We start from the raw sequence: 24,101 nt of genomic DNA, 5'->3' as shown, positions 1-24,101 counted from the left end.
AATTTTAAAGGTAAATATTGTTTATTTGTTACTTTTTTATTTGTCTTTCTGCCATTTTGATTTATTCTTCTACCCAGCCTTCTTTTGGCAGCATATGGTTCGCTGAGTGAAGGAAGCAGAGACTACATGGCTACTCCTCTGCAGCTGCATTTCCAAGCTAGCCACTATTTATTGTATTAAATGTTATGAGTCTATATGTATTACTCTATGATTCTGGATAATAAGTCCTTTCAGGTGAAATCAGAGAGATGCTGTATCCTCAAAGAGTATTAGAAGCTGGGAAAACTTAAACCAGCTAATAATAAGGTCAGGGTGATCAAAATAGTCCCTATTTAAGCAGAACCCATTAAAGTGGCAATTAGACTAAGGACTGGTACTGCTTTACAAACTCTAGAAGTCTAATAAAGGAGAACAGGAGTATGAAGCTTTAAACAAGGGTTTGGCATACCATAAACTTTGTGGAAGAATGATAATCAGCCAGAATCATAGAGCCATTTAGGTTGGAAAAGACCTTTAGAATCATTGAGTCCAACTGCAAACCTGACAATACTAAGTCCACCACTAAACCATGTACCCAAGTGCCACATTTATACATCTTTTAAATACCTCCAGGTATGGAGATTCAACCGCTTCTCTGGGCAGCTTGTTCCAGTGCTTGATATCCCTTTCATTGAAGAAATATTTGCTAATATCCAAACTAAGCCTCCCCTGGTGAAACTTGAAGTAGGCCATTTGCTGTCACCTTATCACTTGGGAAAACAAACTGACTTCCACTTGCTACAACCTCCGTTCAGGTAGTTGTAGAGAGTGATAAGGTCTCCCCTGAGCCTCATTTTCTCCAGGTTAAATGACCCCAGTTCTCTCAGTGTTCAGTCTTATGGGACTTGCTCTCTAGACTATGTAATACAAGGGGGCATACAAGTCTGCAGGAAAAATAAAATATTTCTTGGAGGAAAAGTAGTGGTTCGACGTGTAGAGACTGGTGCGAGAGCATTTAGAGAGTTAAATTTTATGAATAATTTCAGCATATCAGCAGATAGTATGAATTCTTACAGACAGAAATTCTGTACCCACATGGAGAAATGACAGCACTGCCTGTTGACATCAGCCACCTGTTCAGGCTGCTTGTAATACCTTATTGTGACAAACAGCATGATCAAAGAGGCTATTACAATAGGATACTTCAGTTGTAAATCAGGATGTAAATTAGGATGTCACAGACACAATATGATGCCAAGGTTAAGTTTTTGATGCAATGAATGATTGCTTAATGGAGAGACAGCCAGGAGTCCCAGAGGAGGAAAGCAGCTCTTTATTACCACAATATCTGGTTCAAAATTTTGCTATCAAAAAGCCAGCATAACAGTGCCTATGATGTACTTATACTTAAAACGTTCCTTGGACAACAAAATCCAACAGAAAATGAAAATGAAAAGTGAATATTTAAAAAATGGAAACTTCGCATTTTTCTTGTTTAGCCTTTTACTATCTTAACAATGAATGCAGCAGTAAGAACTCTTCTTGTTGCCCTTGATATCTCTTGTAAGTGCCAGCTCCCGGTGCACTTTGTCTTTCCTTACATGACCATTCTTACATGTGCAGGCTTTTCATATGTCCTTCTACAGGCTGAGATATAAAGAGAAATAAGGAAAGTTCACAAGTGAATCTGTGGCAAAATGGGAAAATTGCTAAGGCCTATGATTCACAGCATATGCATAAAAGGTCTAGAAGTTATCTTGAATTTCCTGAGGATGTTAAGTTATTCAGTTTAAGGAAGACCAAAACAATGGTAGATTGCTGCCAAAGGATTCTACAAAGCCAAGCTACTGAGCAGATATATTTGAAGTCTGTAAATGCAATTTGACATGTGTTTGGGAAAACATCTACACGGTATATTCATAATGTTAGCTCTATGCTTTGTACTGGTCAAGCAAATACAATGAATAGCAGGAAGCACTAAGAAGACAGCAGCAGCAAACTTAATTATATCATTGTTTAGAATACTGTCACCACAACTTCAATATTACATAGAGTTCTCTCTCTTCAGTCTTGAAAAGCATATCATAGCATTAAAAAGGCTGGGAAGATGAAGGATTATGAGAGAACTAGCTTCTGTATGAAAAATGACACTCGTCATAGGCTTGATATTAGACATTAAACACAGGACACACATGTGCACAGAGGGTACAGTTAGCTCTGTGTGTGTAATGCCCTTATTCCATAGAACAAGAGCAATGCTCAGTCTTTTCAGTTGTCCCAGATGGCCCATTGCAGCATAAAATTATCCTCCACTGATTTAATAACCTGAAAGAGGCAAAATCAGGCACTAAGATAAAGAGAGATGTATTCCTAATGACCACTGGTCTGTCCATCTTGAAATCAGAGCAGGAGTGTCAAACGTGGCTGGGGAGAATCAGAAATAAAAAAAAAAAAAGCAGAGGGAAATTCATTTTCAATTTCTCATTTAGAATTGCTAGTTTCAATCAATGACAATTTTAAGGCATTAAACACATTCCAGAGTAACTTGTAAAAAAAAACAAAACCTCAACCCTGCAGTTGCTGACATTCTCAGAGGTTTTTTAATAAGATCAGGGTCAGTGATAGGAAATAAGCAGGAAGATGAATAGGATGTCAAAATTAAATTGAATTCAAGAAGAGTTATCTTAAGTTCCCAGAAAAATAGAAACTTGTGAAACTTTGTCTCAAACTGAACAGTAAATGCATGTTTTAGCTTAGAAGGTAGCAAGAAGGCTGATGACTGTCTTTAGAGGTATTAACAACCCATGCTATTTTAGCAGCTTGAAAAACACCTTTGTCCTTTGAATTCTGGAACAGAGAAGGTTCTACTAATTTTTAAAGTAATGATTTCTGCTGCATAAGCTCTTTCATTTCTATACAGGAAACCCAGATTAATTGTTTCAACCATCTGACTATCTATTACAATCAGAGGATATACTTCTTGTTAAAGTTACGGAATTGTTGAATAAAATGCCATTTTAACAACCCATATGTTCGTGGTTTTGTTTTGTTCTCTTTTTGCTAAGTATTGTAGCACTTCTTCTTCTGGACTGTAAACACACTATTGGCCAGACTGTCATTAATCATCATTGTTATCAATGAACAAAAATCCAGTGAGAAAACAACAATTGGATGCCTAGGACTGCAGCACAGTTCAGGTTTCTGAAGGACCATGTTGACTAATAATGTTACTCTCATTTGGGAATTTGTCTATGCATCATTTATGAATTCTGCTCAGATCTGTGGTCTTGCTATATTTACGCCATTAAGAAACAGTCTACTCCTTGAGCTCAAGAAGGCAAAATACTGAGTCTGAATAAGAGCATTAAGACTGTAATTAAAACCAGTTAATTCTTCTCCAACCAAAATAATGGAATGATTTCATCTCAAGAAACTTCTTCTAGTTTTCTATGGATTAAAACCTAGAGTTTTAATGACCAGAAAACCCCTGAAACTAACACAATGACCGAAATGCGTAAAGTCATGGCTGAGTAAAGAATGGCTTGACAAACAGGGAGCCACACAGGAATAGATTTTGCACTGAAGTTAAGGACTGCCAAGCTAACGGCATGGCTGGACAAAGTGAAATAAGGAAAACAGCATTTCAAGGACTCTGAGCTGGGTAATGCAGTCAGGAGGGACCTGCAACTCAGAAGGTGAGTAAGATCTATGGGACTCTGAGGCAGAGGATGGAAGTGTTGCATGTTTTACATAAAACTGTATGGATTCTGTGAAATACATGAAGATCATGTAGTGAGTCCTGTCTATTTGCTTTGGGTAGCTTGTAGGCTAACAGTGAAATTGCCTCAAGAACAAAGGTATATGAAAAGATGTTTTTAAGCTTTTTAGGAGCTCTGTTTTGGAAGAGACTGTCTCCTATTTACAGGTGAAGCAAGAAACACAGTGTTGTATTTAATAGGAGTATTGAATAAGACCCAGAAATGATGACTGGAGTCAAACTGGGAGCAAAGGAGAGTTTGCAATTGCAGAGACCCAGCTTGTAGGTACGTCACAGCAGCTTGGTGGAATCCAATGAAGTGACTGAATGAGCTTGATAAAAAGTGTTTGAACTCATTTCTTAACCAAGTTCACAGAACAAATGGTAGATCTTTTGTGTCTTCTGCCATATTCCAGCTACTGGCTTAACTGCACTGTTGCTCTATGTACCTAGTAGATTGATTTTATAGTTACACTTATATATATAAAATTAGTGCTGTTTTCTACCCCAAAACTTGGGATTTTCATTTAGGTTCTGCTCTTAGCTGAAAACCAGCATTTTATGTCTCTTTAATCTACAATACAGTCCCTTAACTAAATGTCATTTCACACCTTCTTGGTTCTTCAATAAGGTGTTCTTGCCTTACGACTCTCTAAAAAGCACTGTTGTAGGGACTTAGAGCATCATTAGTTTCTATGCTTAAACATGGAAAATGATGTATAAGAACTAAGCTTTATTATTCTTAATGTTTTCATATGCTTGCAGGGAACTGGAATTCTACAGGGGATAGAAATAGAAGTGGAAATATAGTAACATTTTACTAATACAGGAGTGTCTGTGAGAGAATGAATGCTATGCTCTTGAGCTCAGGGAACGCTCATGCAGAAGGAGACTGACTCACTTGAAATCAGAAACTGGAGAACACCTGCATGTGCTAGTGGGACACATAGGAAAACGCTGGACTCCCTCACTATGCCTTTTTATACTTCTGAACTTGAACCCCAGGATGTAAGACTGCCTATTTGACAGTGCAAACTTGAACTTGGATGTATCAGGCTATATGATGTGGGGGGATGGGATGGTAATTGTGTGTTGGGTGTGGGTCCTCGTGCATCATGTCGTACAGTGACAGTGGTGGTAGGGTAAGACTGCTGGTGAGTAATGCATGACTGCAAGTGTGCATATTAATTCTTGATCATGCTGGTCAGTGACTGCTGCTTCATGGGGCTCAGAGTCAACGTGCTATTCCTCCTTTTTCATCTGGAATGGGCTGCTAGTCTTCTCCAAACTGAATGCAATGACACAGTGACATGCAGTTATTTTTATATACATAAGTATATAAAAATATAAATCTGTGTGTATTCATAGAATCATAGAATAGTTAGGGTTGGATACATATATATATACACGAGTCTCTGAATCAAAGCTGTAAGCATCAGGCTGTTGTACTGTGTATTTACTCTGGGCCTATTGGAAGAAAGTATCAAAATGACTTATAAGTTTTCTGTGTTAACAGTTTTTACAGAAAAGTTAGGTATTCTGTGTCACTGTGCAGGAAGTTTTTTACTTCAGTAATTTAAAATCTAATGACTTTCATGGTTAACCCTGTTTTCTTTGCTGCTGCTTTATCTCTTTTGATAATGATTTAAGCTTGAATGTAAGTGTGAAGGGCATAAGTTTATACCTGGAAAATCATTGAGGTGCTCTATTTGATCATGCAGATCTGTCTTACAAAGACCTGAAGCCTTGCAAGGAGCTATGTGCTACATTTATTCCAGTGACAAGATCCATTTCTTTAGTGATGCTCTCACTGAAAATGAAAATTGCCTGCTTCCTAGTCCTAGAAATACATCATTTCCTGTATATTTCTTCCCTCTACCTATTTCAATCCCTTCTTCTAATCTAGTTCAGTATTATATGTATCTGCACTGGTGACAATTCAAGGAAGTGAATTTAGAGTGGTTCACTTCACTGAAGGCTTGACTCCTTTGCTGTTGACATCAAAGGGAAAATTCAATGATTTCATTAGTATATGGAATCTGCCATAAATACATAAATAAATACAGAGACTAGGAATGGTCAAACTATTGGGAAAAAATGGTTAAAGATACCTGAACAAAATTTAAAAGAAAGTCTCACTAGGAATAAAAAACTATGGAGAAAATTGAAGCTCTTCAGTGTAGGTATATACTAATTTCTCAGGAAGTGTTCTCAGTGAAACATTGATGCAATGAAGGGTTTCTCCATATTTCACTATTCTCTTTGGTTCATGAATGTCAAGGGCAGTTTGTGTTTCTTTCTGGGAATGAGGTGTCCTCCGAAGTAGCTTAGCCATATGACACAGCCATGACTCATTTCTTGACTCTGTTGAGTTCAGAAAGAGTAATGGAGGAGGATAGATAAAGCCAGGGCACAAAATAGATCACCATTTCAGTCAGTTTGCTTGCTCTGTAAATGAAGTGGACAAAATTCTGAATCTCAGAGAAAAAGTAGATTATGGTAGCAACTTGCATAAACACTGCAGAATCAAAATTTCCCTGTAAAGCTGTAAATTAAAGAAAAAAAAAGAATAATTTTTTCACCCACTTAATAACTTGCATGCAAATGAATAGAATTCCATTTTTTTGTATTGTATTGCTTCTCTATTGAATTAAATCTTTGTCCCATTTAAAATCCCAGTCTTGTTCTGTCAATCTCTGAAGCAGCTATTCAGCAGCCAACCAACACAACAGAATTTCTCTATGTTGAAAGCTCATTTTCATTTTTGCATTGTATCCTAGTCTCTTATTATAATGGTGCTGCTAGCAGAGCTATAGACAAGTATGTGTCAATATTTCTATACCAAACCCTGTTTCATTAGTAGATGTTTGTAACAAGACCATTCTAATTTGTATAATCAAGATGAAGCTAAATACAATTATTCTCCACCCTGACACTAATTTCCTCTAAAAATATTCTTTATTTTCTCAATTACTTTTAAAAGATGGACAATCAAAACTGCTGAGAAAAAAAGTGCTGAGATTGCGAAACTCCATGCTGCTGGCTACTCCTCCTCAGGCAGAAGGGGACAAGAAAGAGCATGTAGGCATTTAACTCCAGTATTTTGATACAAAACACTGGAGACCAGGGAACTTGTCATGCCTGAAGGAAATGTTTCAGACTGGTTTTTTTGACCTTGGTATATACAAAGTAAGAGACTATCTGTAGCTGCAGATGTATTTTAGCTTCCATTTAAATAATTCTGTTTTCAATTTGTGTTTTACATTGTACACCACTTTGAGTTTTGGGTTCTGGCTCCTCCTCATGAGTGCAGAGAACCTAAATTACACTTATGTCTATGCCATGTCTGTTTTCAGGAGAAGTGTTTGTAATTGACCATGGCCATGAGTCTGAAGGGAAAAGATAAGCTCACAGAAAGTATGGCTTCATTTGCATACTATTTTTAGTAAAGACCAATTCTTTCATCTTTGTAATGACTTCACTTCTTGCACAAGGTGAACTAAAAATAGAATTTGTTTGTCCCTTGGTAGTATATGGCAGTGAACTGTACTGCAGCTGTCCAGCTTTCAGATCTGCCGAGTTTTGAAGTCCAGAGCTCCTGACATTTGCAGACCTCACAGGCTCTCCTAAAATAATCCTGAAATTTAACCGATGACCAAAAGATTGCTTGAATTCCACCTAATATCGTGGTAGATTTTCAAAGAACTAGGCATTTCTTTCAATGCTGAAATGCATAGTCTAGTAACAAAATTAGCAAAATAGTCTAATAGCAATCATTATTACAGTTTTAGCTTACAGTGATGCCTATGGACATGAGCCTAACAGCTTGGTGCTACAAAAGAGCCCCTCTCCCCTCTTCTCTCCCCATTCCTCTCCCCTCTCCTGTACCCGTTTGCATTCATCCTGCCCTGTTCCTTGCACTAGTTCAGATGGGGTTTGGCCTTTCCTGTGATCAGATCTATCCACTGACTAAACAGGAGAAAACTACATTTCTGCTGACTTAATTTTTTCTTGAGCCAGTGAGCTGAGTCAGTTCAGACAAATTCTGATGGTAAATGGTGGGCACACACAGCCAGGAGCATTGAGGCAGAAGAAGGGGGGTTGGTTTGTGTGTGTTTAGGCAGGATCTCCCTTTTCTGCTGGTATTGAATTGTGCCCATGGCAGGGGGGATGGAAGTAGATGATCTTAAGGTCCTTTTGAACCCTAACTATTCTATAATCCAATGATTCTATGCTTCTATGATTATCTCACCCAACTTCAGTGAGCTGCACCCTATATAACCTACAATACAGCAGTAACTATTGCCATTTCCCCTACATACTGGGCCAGAACTGAGGTTCAGTGATGTTTCTGTAAGAAGTATTTGAAATATTTTCTTGCTCAGCACCATTGTTCAAGTTCATAGCCTGCTTGTGAAAGTGGCTTGTTGGAACTGCCTCTCAGGGGAGTGCTGGGGCAGTCAGATTAGCACCACACAGTGCAACTTGGATGATATAGCTGCTGTCCTTCCTGGACCCGCACAGTTTAGCATCACATGCCATGATCACTGGTAGGCAACTTGTTATAAAAAACTCAAATGGCTGCTCAAACCCTTGTGCTAGAGGAGCATGTTAGACCTGCCTGACTAAAGCCTCACTGTTGTTTCCAGGTTTTTTTCAGTGGGCAGAAGAGGAGGGGGCTTACGCATCATGTTTTACCCCTGGATAAATGCAGGCCAGGTGAAATTTGCATTTATTAATATTTCTTATCAGAATTTTGCACTAAAAATCCCCAAATAAATATGAACATTGGCCTCTGTTCACAGGCTTGCTCTTTATGCTTTCCCATGGTAGTAAATTTGACTCCTACTAACAGCAGGTGAAACTGCTCTTCATGGAATAAGAGAATGCTTAAAATCTTGAACTCTTTTCTTAATGGATTGGTGCAGGCATCTGTGAATGCATATGGTTGAAGTTTCATTTCAGTTTTTAACTAATAACTCCATATGATTTTTTACTGTATGTCCTTTTAACACAAACAAATAAAGCTTACTTTTCAGGCTGATGAGGATGAACCCTCCCAGTGTCCTGATGAGGTGACCCTTTTCTGCACCATTTATTATATGGCTTCATTTTCTTGGCCTTGGATGTCTAGAAATGTACCTGGCTTTCTGGATGACAATTTCCCAGAATTACAGTATGCATAAAATTAGGAAACAACATCAAAGCATGAAAACTTTCCTATTCCTGACTATATTTCTTTGATTATGTCATAGGAACTTGTTTTTAGACATTACATACAGAATCACAGAATAGTTCAGGTTGGAAAGGACCTTAAAGCTCATTCAGTTCCAAACCTCTGCCATGGGCAAGGACACTTTCCACAAGACCAGGTTGCTCAAAGCCCCATCCAACCTGGCCTTGATCATTTCCAGGGATGGGGCTTCTCTGGGCAACTTGTTCCAGTGTCTCACCACCCTCATAGTGAGGAACTTCTTCCTAATATCTAATCTAAATCCACCCTTTTTCAGTTTAAAGCCATTCCTCCTTGTCCTGTCACTACCTGCCCTTGTAAAAAGTCCCTCTCAAGATTTCTTGCAGGCCCCTTTAGGCACTGGAAGCTGCTCTAAGGTCTCCCCTGAGCCTTCTCCAGACTGAACAAGCCCAGCTCTCAGTCTGTCTTCATAGGAGAGGGGCTCCAGCCCTCTGAGCATCTTTGTGGCCCTCTTCTGGACTTACTCAAGCAGGTCCATGTCTTCTTTCTGTTCAGGGCCCCAATATTTTATTTCCTTTTTTGTTTTTTATTTCCTTTTTTTGAGTCTATGTATGGGTTCGTGGAGTAAAACATGCTGTAGTAGTTTGTGATTTCTGATGGTTTATTCCATCCACAGACCACCATTCTGTGTCTGACTTCATATTGCTCAGCGAGAGTATCATGCTCTGTCCTTTCCTAAGCAGGCTGAGTAAAAGTGCAGAGTGAAGTACACCAGTGTGGCTGCAGGTCCTGGTTGCTCACTGTGTGCTTGACAGTTCAAAATGTTACCAAAATACCAAATGGAGTTGGCAGCATATTTAATGCACTACCTTTTATACTGAACTGTTTGTTTATTCTGTATTCATCAATATTTCCAGTTGTGTCAGACAATCTTTTTTAATGCTTAATGTCTCAGTAAATACGATTTTTCTTTCAAGGAGTTATGGACCTCTCTTCTAAGTTAACATTCAGTGTTATGTTATATTAAATGCTCATTGCAGCTTGGCAATTCCAATCAATCAAGCACCATCTCTCTATTCTGTCATTGTACCTTCTACCAGTGGAAAAGTTTAACTACCCATTATTTTGAAGAATTGAGAATATAAACTCTGCAGAAACAGCTAATTGATTGATATGGTGGAAAGCTCTGTAATAGAAGAGTTTTTCTCAGGAAAAGAGATGTTAATCCTAAAATCACATTAAAAAAAAAAAAAAGTAGTAGTAAAGGAATTAAGTTAATTATCACACAATTACAGTAATAGAAGGAAAAAACCTAATCAGACATGAACAGCTTGTATAACCATTAACCAGGCTATGGTAAACCATTGCTTAACTCAGACTTAAGAGATCCATCATGGGATTCATGGAAGCCAGTTAACTAATGCTTAAATAATTCCACAGCAATTTAAAGCTGTGGTAAAAGGCATCACTCAAGCAAGCAGTCACTCTCAGTCTCAACAGTTATTTTTAACTGGTATGAAGTTATGCTAACTCTCTCCTCCCCTTCCATGCCTAAACTGCAAATGCTAACAAGTCTTTACTAGCTGTCTGACACAGTATGAAATCCTTTTCTGAAGTCCAAGCAAATTACATTAATTGTTTAGGTTTTTTTCTGAGAAAAAAAAATAAATCTCCACTGAAAAGTAGTGTCAGATGAACTTGGCACACTTTGCCTCGGCTGAAGGTGCGTTAAATCTATTTACAAAGATATAAATCTTTATATTTACTTCCACATCTTTATAATTTTTTTTACTTTGAAAGTTGTTAAAACATTGTATACTATTAAGATCAATCTAAGATTTCCAACTCATATTTTCTTGAATTCTCACTGACTATATTCAGTCAAAGTAGGGGAGGGAGGTGACTAAAATGAACATGACCATTGTGAGCACTGAAGAAGCGATGGCAGTCAAGAGTAAGGCTCCTGCTGGAGTGTTACAGTGCATGAATAAAGGCTCCATGTTTGTTTAGTATTTTTACTTCTAACCTGAGGATCAAAAGTGGGAGTGACCTGAGGAATTATACTAGTGACACAAAGCTGGGTGGCCTTGCCTTTGTAGGGGAGGATCAAAACATCATGCAGGAACAGCTGGATCACTGAGGATAGAAACAAAAAGAAACAGATGAAATTTAATAGTACAAGGTTCAAGGTCATGCAGTGATAGCCCAACAGGAATTTCTGCCAAGAACCGGTAGCTTGTATTTTGGAAACACCTGAAGAGAAGGAAAAGATTGGAGGCTACAGCCTTATTATAGGTGAGAAAGAAAATGAGATGCCTTCTGTGTTTTGTTTTGGCAGCATAACTACTTTTTTGCGCCTTTCTTCCCACATCTCACAAGGCACACATTCCTGTCACTGTGCCAAAGGTTACCACCTTCTCCCTGGTGCCAGTGCAACAGGATCGCTCTGTAAAGTACACGATGAGGAAAAAAAGAAGTTGGAAGCTGTTTCAGGTGAAGTAATTGCAAAATGTCCAGTGCATATCTGGAGGCCATGTTATGGATAGTGCTGTGGGCAGCCCTGGTCAAACGTGTGCAAGAAAGATTAGCGCAAAGTGGAAGAGATGCATGGGAAGTCTATGATGCATAATTTGGGGCACAGAGCTGCTGTTTTACTAGAAGACAGAAATACCTTCTGGCTAGTTTTGCTTAACAAAATGAAGTCCCTGAAAGCTTCAATTGCCAGAGGAGAAAGGATAGATAAAAAGGAGAGAAAAACTATTTAAACTGTTGAAAAATGTTACTGTGACAACAAATAGGGCCAAAGTAACATTTGTTTAACATGGGTATATTTTGCCCTGTGAATCAGAACCTAGCTCCTAATCACCAGGTCAGTAAATGTGGGAGCTCTGGTCCAGAACTGTCTGCCTGGTGGGACAAAATTCCATTATTGTCAGACTGGAGATTGATTTGTTATGAAAAATTATTTGACACGGAGCCCGCGATAGTAGGGGCATGAACTGTGTCTCAGAAGGCTCCCAGTCATATTTTCCTGGGCAGTAGAAATCATCTGATGTAGGCAATATGCAGAGGACTGATCAGCAGTGGGTACCTCACAAGAGCTTTTCTGCTTAAAGATTTTAAAGTTCAGAACTGCTTTTTTGCTTTCAAATGCACATATTTTTTCCGCAGACATTGTTTCATGAAACCCAGGGAACAAGAACTGATTCTGTGAGAAGCAGATGAAATATTTAACATATGGCTGATTATAGGTGACATCAGTAAATAAAGACACAATAATTTTCCCTAGAACATCAGGTATTTAGAGAAAACCAGTCAATTTAAACAAACTCTCCTACAACCGGGCAAGCAGCACAAAAGAGCATGGTGGAAATAAGACCTTCTGCATGGATTCCAGCACCTCGCTGCCTACTTCTCTGCCCAGGAAGTGACCAGTGTCAGTGCTAATGAGAAGACAGCAGTGTGCCTTTCTTGTAGCTGCTTTTTCTTCCTGTAGCATGGCTGATGATCTTCCCAGAGAGCATCTCTGAATAAGTAAGTTCTTAGCGTGGAACAACGCACCTCATGCAGCAACTCTAGGGATTGCATCATGCCATCCCTTGGACACTGGTACTCCAGATAATGAGAAAGTGGGAAACCTGGCCATGCTGCCATGCAGAAAAAGGGAGGGCTGAAAAGAGTGACATGGAGGGAAAGATGACAGTGTGGTGTTATTCCAGGAGGTGCGGTGTGGGAAGGGGCCGCATGTATAATTGTCTTGTTACATCTCGAGATTAAAGCATTTGAGAATTATTTTAAGATCAGTTACTGAATAGAAAGGGCTGCAAGAGAAAGAGTGTCATTCTTCATTATATAGGCTTGAGATGAGATCCAAATCAGACCTGCCACATATATTCTCTCAGCTGCACATGCACATAGCCAGAAGAATGACAGCTTGATACATGTCAGTCAGTTTCTTTACCCCAAATAAACTTCTCCTTCTATGGTATCATTTGCTTCAAAGCAATGCTGACAAGGATTTACTAAATTAACCTAAATGGCTTTAAGCCCCAATTCATGCTGGTGCAGCATGTCTCTATCAGGGGTTTGCACTAGTATAACTAATTGATTTAGTTACAGATGGGAAAATTTTCTTAACAAGAGAAGGCCTAAACTGCTGGCCAGGCTGCCTTTGTTGTTTGCAAGTAATCTCCCTCAGCCTGTTGTTCACATAAATCTGTGCTATTTCGGATTCCCATAGAGCTAATTGACACAGAAGTCACACAATAGCATGGTTTGTATTTCTTGCTTCTTTTCAAAACGGGACTGTGGGATTTTTTAAAAAAGGGACTTTTCATGAATTGTCTGCATTTCTGTGAATATTTCATTGCCTCTATTTGAGTCCTCATGTATAGTGTGGAAGACCAATTCGTTTGATAAATGGGCTTTTTCTATCTGGGCACAGGGGTCAGAGTGTGCATTAGTGCTCCTGGAATGGCTGGACTGGATGCACAGCATCTTTGAATCACATTTCTGCTACGAAGTGTTATATTAACAAATCTGACAGCTGCTTCCTTTGGCTATCCTGTAATACTCAGTATGAATTTTCTCTTGTTGATCTCAGTGCTAAGCTTATCTGCTACAGTGTTCATTTGAACTCAGCTGAAAACCCATGCACGTGTGTGAAACCAATATGATGAAAGCCAAGTTGATGTTCATAAAATGTTCATGTTCTCACCTGAGTGAAAATAAATTGAAAATTAAAACAGCTTTTTTTAAGGGGAATTAGATATGATGTCCAAGATTAGGTAAATTGGGTTTGTAGGCTTGTTGATGTAGAACCTGGGACAACTGGTTCTTGGTCCTATTTATTTTATACACACATTTGTAACCACAATGAGTTGCTGAAAAAACTTTCCTATTTATTTTAAAAGACACTGGAATTTTGCTTCTTTTATTTTTATTTATTTATTTATTTATTTATTTATTTATTTATTTATGAGTCCATTTAAGCATTTTTATATCAGTAGATTTTTCAGGGTAACGGTGCTGAAATTTGGAGACAATGATGCAACCTCCAGTCACCTCCAGCCACCACCAGCAATCTTCCAAAGAGTGTTTCAGGAAAATTTTTGTGTAAGATAGGATGGAGCATTAACAGTTTATTTGGCTGTTTGTTACCTCTCCAAAAGCTGTTTTTTTTCATTATCAGATTGATTCTTTTTCAGTCCTAGCCTGTCATATTGTTCCTGCAATTATGAAGTAGCAGTGGTACAACTGAATGGGCTCAAATGATTCATATTAGTTTAAGGAGTATATAAGTATTGCAGTCTTTGCAACAGCCAAAAATCCTTGGTATCATTTATGCTGTTTGTATATTTGAACAGTATCCATTTTGCATTCTAATCCTAAGAAGAAACTGGTGACAAAGAGGGGAGTTACAGAAGCTGACAAAGACAGATTTGTAGATGAGTACATTGTAGTAATATTTTATATGCCTAAATCTTTAACCTATGTGCCTAAAACATTTTTAAACTGTTCATAGAATTAAAAAATAAAGGGTTTTCAAAAGAAAATAAGCACAGGTAAGAGGTATTTTTATTATGCTAAGTAGTCTTGTTACTGCCTTTTTCTCAAAATAATTCAGAAGAAAACATTTCCATAGCAGGAACAAATAATTCCATTCTCTAAAGTACATTGTTATGTCCATATACTTTTTTCCTTATTTATTGTAAAAACATAGACATGAATAGGCAATGCAATTTTCAAGCAGAAGATGTTGCTGAAGCCCAGAAATGTGAACTATTATCATACAATTTTGTATATTGCAAAGACTTTTGAAAATTAGCTAAAGGAATAGTTGATATTTGGAGAAGGAATGGGGATTTATCTTTGCTCACTTACAGGATTGTGACTAAAAGCACACATATACCCTTTTCAGGCATAGGTTTCACACTATTGTTGAGTTCTTCTACTGATTTTCCAAAATAAATGTTAAAAATTGTTTCTAAGTGGACTATGCAACAACTTCAGAAGTTGTTCATTTGCCAGTGAAAATCTTTATATGTGTATGCATATATATATATATATGTATCAGCATTAAATTTGCTCTACAAAGTCAGTCAAAAGTGGTAGAAACTGCTCATTTTTATGATCTAGATATAAATATGGATTTTATTTGTCGTTGCAGGAAATGTCCTACCATTTCTAACAATGCTGACCATTTCTCACTGCTTGTGCGGTTTGCAGCACAGGGTTTTTTTGCATTAGGAGGGTCTCTACTTGACAAACTACAAGGCTCAGCTGTGCAGCAGGCAGAAGTCAGGCATGGGCTGAAGAAACAGAATTCATGGTAATAGGCATCAATGTTCCTTATATACTAAATGAAGCAGATAGGTTCCAAGGATGGGATTTACAACAACCACCATGGTGTGGGGGAACATTTAAGCTAGGCAACACCATGAGCTCTTTCTCCATCCTTTTTTTACTGTACCAGGACTTTTGCAGTCCTTCTGTGCCTCAGCTATTTTAGTTTGCTATCATTTTCTGCATTTTTCCTGGTTTCCACACTCTGTTGTCCCTAACTTGTCTGTTTTATACACTCTGTGCTGAATAACACTATGATGAGACTTTGTTTCTATACATCTCCCAGTCTTTCCCTAAGCACCCCACATAATATTATACAGCAGTTAATTCTCATGTGCGTGAAAGCTCAACAGTCTCATGGGTTTCATGAAAAGTGCTTTCTGGATGTCTGCATTTCTCTTTCCCTCATCTTTTCTGCTTTGTCTGCAAGAGAAACCCCTGATGTTTCCTCACATAAAGGAGCACTAAGTTTAATTATGCAGGCACCAGAAAGCAATTCAGGGGTGAACTTACTCTAGAGTGCTTGCTACCCCTTGATGACCTGCTGTCACTGAAAGCCCCTCTGTCTTTGAAATAAATTCTAGCTCTGAGGATATGCAGAATATGGGACTCAAGGGGAAGAAGGCTGAAGGATGCAAGAGGTAGAAGAGACTGTCCTTTTCTTTGGTGGAACACCCGAGGATGAGTTTCATGCTTTCCTTGGGCCAGGGAAGCAGAGATAAAATTCACTAATTTGTTCAGTCATTGAGGACATCTGTGCCAGCGTCTTAATTCAGGTTTTCCAAAGCCCACTGTAGTGTCTCCTCCAATTCGTTACGCTCTCTGGTGCAAAACAGGTCCTCACTCTTAACATAAAGGCTATAGATCTCTTAACCTGTACTTCTCTGGGCACCTGTGGGATTGCTAAATATGTGAGGAAGAATCATCAACATTTATTGACTACAGGATCCAGACATACACTGTGAAGGTGGGTTTACAAAGGAGGCTACAGGTAGCTCCCATTCTGACACTCAGGACACACATACTCACATTTAAATTACACTGGCTTTAGCCACATACAATATATTTTAATGAACATTATACCTTCTAAAATAACATACTGATTTGAAATATATATTCCATATGTTATATGAAACATGTGACATTCTTTTAAACTTCACATAATGTCTGTGTCCTTGAGGAGTCAATACTGATTACACAAAAAAAAAGTTAATCCCTAAATAAAGTTAAAATAATCCAGATACATAAAGCACAGAGGATAGAGTGTGGCTTGTTGGAGCCTAAACTCACCTTCCCCTTTCTTATTTCTGCTCGCAGTTAATGCAAGTAAATTAGGTTTCTGCTTTTTCATCATCTGTTTTCAGGTCAATGTCACAGAACCATAGAATGGTTTGGGTTGGAAAGGACCTTGAGATCATCTAGTTCCAAAACCCCTGCCATGGACAGGGATGCTTCACACTAGACCATGTCACCCAAGGCTCTGCCCAACCTGGCCTTGAACAATGCCAGGGATGGAGCATTCACAACTTCCCTGGGCAACCCATTCCAGTGCCTCACCACCCGTACAGTAACGAACTTCTCCTTATATCTGACTTGAACTTCGTCTAAGTTTAAACCCAAGGTCCTACACCTGGGTTGGAGCAATCCTAGGTACAGCTACAGGTTGGGCAGAGAAAGATTCAGAGCAGTCTTGTGCAGAAAGACCTGTGGGTGTTGGTCAATGAGAAACTGAACATGAGCCGGCTTCAGTGTGCGCTCGCATCCCAGAAAGCCAACCGTATCCTGGGCTGCATCAAAAGGAGCGTGACCAGCAGGTCGAAGAAGGTGATCCTGCCCGCCTACTCTGCTCTCGGGAGACCTCACCTGGAGTACTGTGTGCAGTTCTGGTGTCCTCAACATAAAAAGGACATGGATCTGTTGGAACAAGTCCAGAGGATGGCCACAAGAATGATCAGGGGACTGGAGCACCTCCCATATGAAGACAGGTTGAGAAAGTTGGTGCTGTTCAGCCTGGAGAAGAGAAGGCTGCATGAGGACCTCATAGCAGCCTTTCAGTATCTGAAGGGGGGGGCCATAGGGATGCTGGGGAGGGACTTCATTAGGGACTGTAGTGACAGGACTAGGGGTAACGGGTTAAAACTTGGATATAAGGAAGAAATCCTTTACTGTAAGGGTGGTGAGGCACTGGAATGGGCTGCCCAAGGAAGTTGTGAATGCTCCATCCCTGGTGGTGTTCAAGGCCAGGTTGGACAGAGCCTTGTGTGACATGATTTAGTGTGAGGTGTCCCTGCCCATGGCAGGGGGGTTGGAGCTACATGATCTCAAGATCGTTTCCAACCCTAACTATTCTATGATTCTATGATTCTGTGGTCCTTGTATGCCCCCTTCGGATACTGGAAGGCTGCTATGAGGTCTCCACCTCATACCTATAGTATCTGCTTACCAGTGTAAACACTGGTCAGCCAGAGATCACCCCACAAATCAGCCAGCATTGGACTTGCTTCATGGGAACCAGGTCAGCACCTGAGCCTGCAACCCTGGCTGAAGATGGACCAAGGCACACTAGAGTCGGGGAACAACAGACGGTGAAGATGAAAATAGCAGGAAATAGAAAAAAAGAGCAAAGGAAATTTGCTAAGAATTGCTCCTAGGGGCCAAGCTTTAAGGCAGTGGAGAAATATAGTAAGGGAGGGGTCTATGTTATGTTTAACATCAGCCTTTTCCTTAAGCAAAAATCTTTACTGGTTTAATATTTGAGCCATGTTGTATTTGCTTCTACTGCATTAAAACACCAAAGATCTAATGTGCAGTGTGGTAAGACAGCCTTTTGTTACAGAAAAAAATAATTCTATTGCTTTTTAAAGTTTTATTTGTTTATTTTCCAGAATATAAATATCTATAGATAGTTTCATTTCTAAGTGGCTGAATCCTGAGTAGAACCTAACCCCCCCCTCCCCTCTTAAGGTTCTAAATTCCTTGTTCTTGAACACATCAAGCTGCAGCGGGTGGGAGGTGACACCAGAGAGTGTGACCCCTTCACGCCTCTGGTAACCACCACTCCACTTCAAGTGATGGGCAATTGCTTTCTTCCACTGGGGATGATAAACCTGGAATCCTCTCCAGACAGCAGTCTTCTGTAATGACTTCTTCAAAGAATTGATCCCAGCTCTCTCTTCTCTTTTAATGTTCAGGCAGGGAGAGGTAGTTTCCTCAATTCCTATTAGAGATCAGAGCACTCGCTGAGGAAGTGAGACACCGAGGCTCAATACCTTCCGCAGTATGACATTGTTCAAACATGTCTCTCTAATTAGTGGGGAATGTGCAAAGAAGCCTCCTGAAACTACTTGAGAACTTCATGGTTTAGCTGAAAGAGCCGTAACGTACTTACCGGAGGCAGCATGGACTGCATCCCCTGCTGGTGCTATGAGCAGGAACCTGGTTGAATGTTTTAACTAGCAGACTGTTTTGCAAATAGGACTTTCTAAGGAGAGATGAGATGTAGCTGGTGCTTTGGGTTGTGGAGGAGCGTTTGGTGGGAGATAGGCATTCTTTGCCCCAGGACAGGCACTTACAAGCACATCTGGGAAAATAAATGCCTGGAAAACTTGCAGATGAAGAAGGGATATGCCTGATAATTCTGGGTCCTTCAATAAACCTTTGGTGGGTTTAGAGCCCCTAACTTAAGGATATGATGTCGCTGGACCGGATTGTCCCAGTGTAAAGTTCAGGTGGTCAGAAAAACTGAAAATGCATTTAAATGAAAAACTTAAATGAAAATGTTTTTAATTCATTCCCTTCTCCTTCTTTACTTTTTATGTCCTCTTACAAATTTGAACTCTTTCTCAGAATTTGTCTCTGGAGGACTCCTCTATCTCACTCCTTAGGTTCCTCAGATTTAGAGAAAAATATAAAGAACATTTTTACTTCTACACTGGGATTAATAGAATCCAGCCTGTCTAGCTGCAGGGTAAATCAGCACAATTTCCCTCTATGCCCAGTGCCAGTGTTCTGTCACAGGCGTGCTTAAGCTCCATCATTAAATGTGGCTTGCAGCACAGGCTGTGTGCTAGAAGTGGTTAGCTAAGGGGAAAAAGATACAAATGAGGACCAAAAGGCTAAGACCCACCTTTAAACAACTTGTGACTATATCCGCAGACTGAGAGCAGATCTGCTTTGCTGATCATAAGTGTTATATTATTTGGATGGACTCTTTAAACTCTGCCATTTTTTTGGCATTTAAAAATAAAAGGATAAACAAAACCACATCTGGTCTGCAAATGTGCATGCCATGTTTGAGCTTGATGCAATTTCGAATTAGTTGTTAAACATTGAAAATCAGGGTTCATAAGGGAAATGCCTACTCAGCTGATTGTAGTGCAACTGGTTCAGCTATAATAGACGCCAGACACTCCTGGAATAGCAGATAACTGTGCATGGCTATACAGGCACAGACAGAAAGAAAAGCCAGATGGTGTACTTAACTGCACTTAAAGTGATTGTGTATATCAATAATGAATGCCCAAATCGGATTCTACCATAAAAAACAACTATATGTGCATACTAGTAGAACAAGTACAGCCTCATACAAAAAACTGTGTGGATTCCATCACTCTAATAATGGCTTTTATGATCAGTTATTTTGGATTTGCTGTAGGTTTTTGAAGTCTTAAACATTAAATATAGTAAAACGCAGTAACAAAAATAAGTTAATCATAGGGGTAATTCTGACAAATAGAAAGCTATCATTTTTAGCCAATTTTCTTAAAAATACAAATGGTGTCTGTTGCTCAGATTCCTGGCAAAAGTTGCTGGATGCTACAGTTTTAAAATACCTGCCTTCCTTGGACATCAGAATGAAATCCTGGCAGGATCAGCTGACTTTTTCATCATTTCAAGGTAGATTAAGTTGTTTATTATGGGTGAAAGTTAGACCTTGTGTTAATCGATGGAAGCTTTACTGTCAGCCACAGCACCATACTTTTAAACAGACATTTCATGTAAGACTTTAAAACATGGAATTTTTACTTTATTATATGGAAATTATCATTCCCATAGTTATTCAGTCTTCAAAACAGAATTTGCTTGGCTTGATTAAATAAATAATAACAATTAAAGAATACAATTCCCTTTAGTTCCTCCATATGCTCATTCCCTCACCCTCTCTCTCTGTAATAGAAAGTTTCTGAACCCCTTACACTGAGTGTATTTATTGTTAGCAGCCCCACTGATTTCAGTAGGAAAGGTTTTGGAGGAAGATGCTAATCAGTTTGAGTAAAGTTAGCAAAAGTTGACCATAATTCATCATCAAATTCTATCAAACTCAATCATATTAATCAGATTTGTCTCAATATCTTCCCTATATATGTTCAGATGCCACAGTATGCAACAGTACTAACCCAGATACATTGCCTATGGCCTCATTAACTTAGTGTTTCTTCCCATGGTGTTTTCTCTTTGCATGGAGTGCCATGTAGATATCGCGTTCTAATGCCTCCACTTCTGGAACTAGCAGAGTTTCCTCTAGCTGCAGTAATAGGAGCTTGGGTTGAGATGACACTCATAGAGTTTAGGCTCTCAAATCTCTAAAGTACTTTTGAAAATTGTATGCAATATCTATTACCTCTTCAAATTGCAGTTCAGTGGAGTAGCAGAAGAGAATTGGACTGCTTTTCATTACAGTTTCCTGACCTTTTATCTAATGTAAAAACCTATTTTTAATTGCCAGTATCTCTGCCAAACCTTAAGAATTGCCTCGTATTGCCTTAAATGAGCCCCAATGGGTGTTGAGCATTATGACGTTGTCTAATTACATGGTCACATTTGAATTTCATTCTAAACTATTTGTGCTTCAGTCTGTGCACAGGACAGAAGGAGCTTAGCTCAAAAGCAAATATGCAATTTTAGTTCTCTTCCCATTGCTCAAAATGTCCCCCATGCCTTACTTACTGCACAGTATCCAAACCCTGCTATGAAGATAATTACTATGTCCCTTCCAGGTTTTTCTACGGTGCCTGTTGCTATAGTACCTGAGCATTTTGCAAACTTTAATGAATTTATATGCACGAAACCCCTCTGAGGTGAGGAGTGGTATTATTTCATTTTGCAGATGCTGAACTGAGACGCAGAGAGCTGAAAATAAAACCCCTCAGTACTCTAATATGTCAGATTTGAGGTGATGAGGTCTGATTTTTTGGTATGCTACTTTATATGTTCAAAATTGCACTGCAGTACTTGCATATCAGAGGTATCAAATCAGTCACTCAGAAAATCAGGAGTGAACAAATAAAGCAGATAAATCACTTGCCCAGTACATATGACAGTAAAATAGATCCAGCTTTCCAGATCACTGTTACATTGCCTTAAATTGAGACTTTCTCTTCCTGAAATCCTTGCCCAAACAACCAATTTTTATAGCAAAAAATGTGCATAGGCTCTATAGGCAACATGATTCCACTATACAGCAAGGCATGTCTAAATCCTTCTCCCAGCAGAGCAGAAGGAAACACTGCAAGCTCTGCAGGTCAGATGGTGACGGGGTTATTTAAGGAGAGCTCAGCAAAGGCAAGGCTGTGGCAGAGATAATAAATAAGTGTTTTGCTCTGATGCTCCCTGTGGGAAGACATTGGTGGAGCCCCAAACCCTTTGAGAGGACTCAGCAAGAGATTGTCTTAAACTGAAGAAACTGGAAGAAGTAACTGAATAAAGAGATAGAATAAACACTAAGAAATCACAGAGACTGTATTATACATCACTGTATGATATTCTCAAGAGAATTAGGGGATGAAACAGTTGAATTATTGATGGCGGTGTGTAACCTTTCTTTTAAGGTTTCACTCATTCCTGAGGAGGGGAGAGTGGTAAATGTGGCACAGATTTTTTAAAGGGGTTTCTAGGAAAGATCTCCAAGCCTGTAAGCCTGATGTCTGTCCTGGTAAATAAATAGTAATCCTGATAAAAGATAACAATTAGTGGAAATGTGGATAAATCTGACCTACTGGACAGACAAAACAGGGTTTCTGTAAAGGCTAGTCCTGGTCTTCGAACCAAATGGAATTCTCTTGAGGGGACAATGAGCAAGTCATTAAGGGTGAGATTGTTGCTATAATCTGCCAGGATTTCTATGAGACTTTTGACAAAGTCCCTCACCATAGGATTTTAAGGAAATGACACTGCCATGGTATAGGAGAGAAGGTCCTAGCTTGGGTAGATAGTAGGCTCAGAAACTTATACATAGAGTAGGACTAAATGTTTGTTTTTCAAAATGAAAGGAGGGCTCCAGGGGTTTTCTGGACCTTGGTATACAACGTGTCTCTAGGTGACCTGGAAAGCACAGCAGACAGCAAGGTGACAAAACTGGCTGAGCTGAGGGAGTCAGGCCCTAGGCTGGCTATAAAAGAATTGCAGAATGGGAATGAGACTAGGAAATAAAATGGCAGATAAAATTCAATATAGATAAAGTGGTGCGGCTGGGAAATAATAATCCTAAATTTATGTACTAAATAATTTCCTCTGACCTATTATAGCTCAAGAGTGAGACCTTGGGTCTTATCACAGAAAGCTCCAGAAAAAACATCAGTACTCAGCAACTATCAGAAAAACAAACTGGATTTGAGGGGAAAATTAGGAAAGGAATAGGAAAGAAGCCATAAGAACAACAGTAGAGTTCTGTAGCTGTGGTCCAACTGCATGCTGAGTATTGTGTATTGTTCTTGTCCCCTTGTTCCAGAAGTGTATGGTAAGACAGAGGAAGACCTAAAGAAGGGAACCAGGGTTGATCAGAGTCACATGGCAGTGTCTGTACCAGGAAAAGTGAAACAGAGATGGTTTCTTCTGCTGGAAAGGAGAGGACCTGAGGGTGGGACAAGAGGTGTCTTTGAAATCATGAGTGCTATAGGAATAGATGCAACTGGGAACTGGTGGCTCACTGCCTCTTCCAGTACAGGAATCAAGCTGCCATGATGTGTTTTCACTTGTAGGTGAAGGATCTGTAAATCTCCTCACTGAACCATGTTGTGTGCTTGAGCAGCTTCAAAGAGGGGACTGGTGAAGCGGTTGGTGGTAAGACGTGTTATGGGTGACAAGTGAAACTACAGAAGGAGCAGGATTCCACCCCAGCTGAAAAGCGTCAGAGCTGAAAGGCTGTTGGGGGAGAGCCTGGTTCTGTTTGCCCTGTGTGATACCCTGCCTGGGGTGTCTCCATCTATGGCATTGTCGGAGGCAGAGTGCCAGGCTGGCAGGACCCTGCTCTGGAGCTGCACAACTGCTCTGATGACTTATCTTGTTGTGAAGAAAACATCAGACTCAGGTATGTGGTCAGGTATCATAACGCATAATGCAGAGAAGCTGAATTAGGTCATATCCTCTCCTCTGATTATAGGATAGAAGGATGCCTGATTGCAGCATCTTGGGACTGCTACAAAACAGGCATTGCAAAATCAATGCCTTGTTATATTTTGAAAACTAACTGAAACTGAGAAATCAAACCCACACCGTTAGAGATGGTGAGGCTAATGAGGACATTTTCAGTTCCCCTGTTTCAAACAAATCCAATGAAACCTGGGGGTCTGTTTAGGGATACTACTGCATTTCAGAAATGCTCACAACCACACTGAACATGGGGCATGTGGGAACAGACAAGTAGTCCAGAACTGAGTTTCAGGTCTTGAGAGAAAGTAGACATCAGTCAATAGCTGTAAGTAAATTGGACCTGGCACCTTAAGTGCCTTAAACATTAGAAGTTAAACCTGGAATGGTATCCTGATTCCTAAAGGAAGGTAGTAAATTACTTGCTGAACAAATGGGTGACATAATCGAAGTGAGTAATGC

This window comes from Neopsephotus bourkii, unplaced genomic scaffold (genome assembly GCF_033783945.1).
Source record: "Neopsephotus bourkii isolate Nb327-2 ecotype Australia unplaced genomic scaffold, CSIRO-AGI_Nbou_v1 NB_1780, whole genome shotgun sequence".
Taxonomy (NCBI): Eukaryota; Metazoa; Chordata; class Aves; order Psittaciformes; family Psittacidae; genus Neopsephotus; species Neopsephotus bourkii.
The sequence above is the reverse complement of the archived record's forward strand: the minus strand, read 5'-3'. Positions refer to the sequence as shown.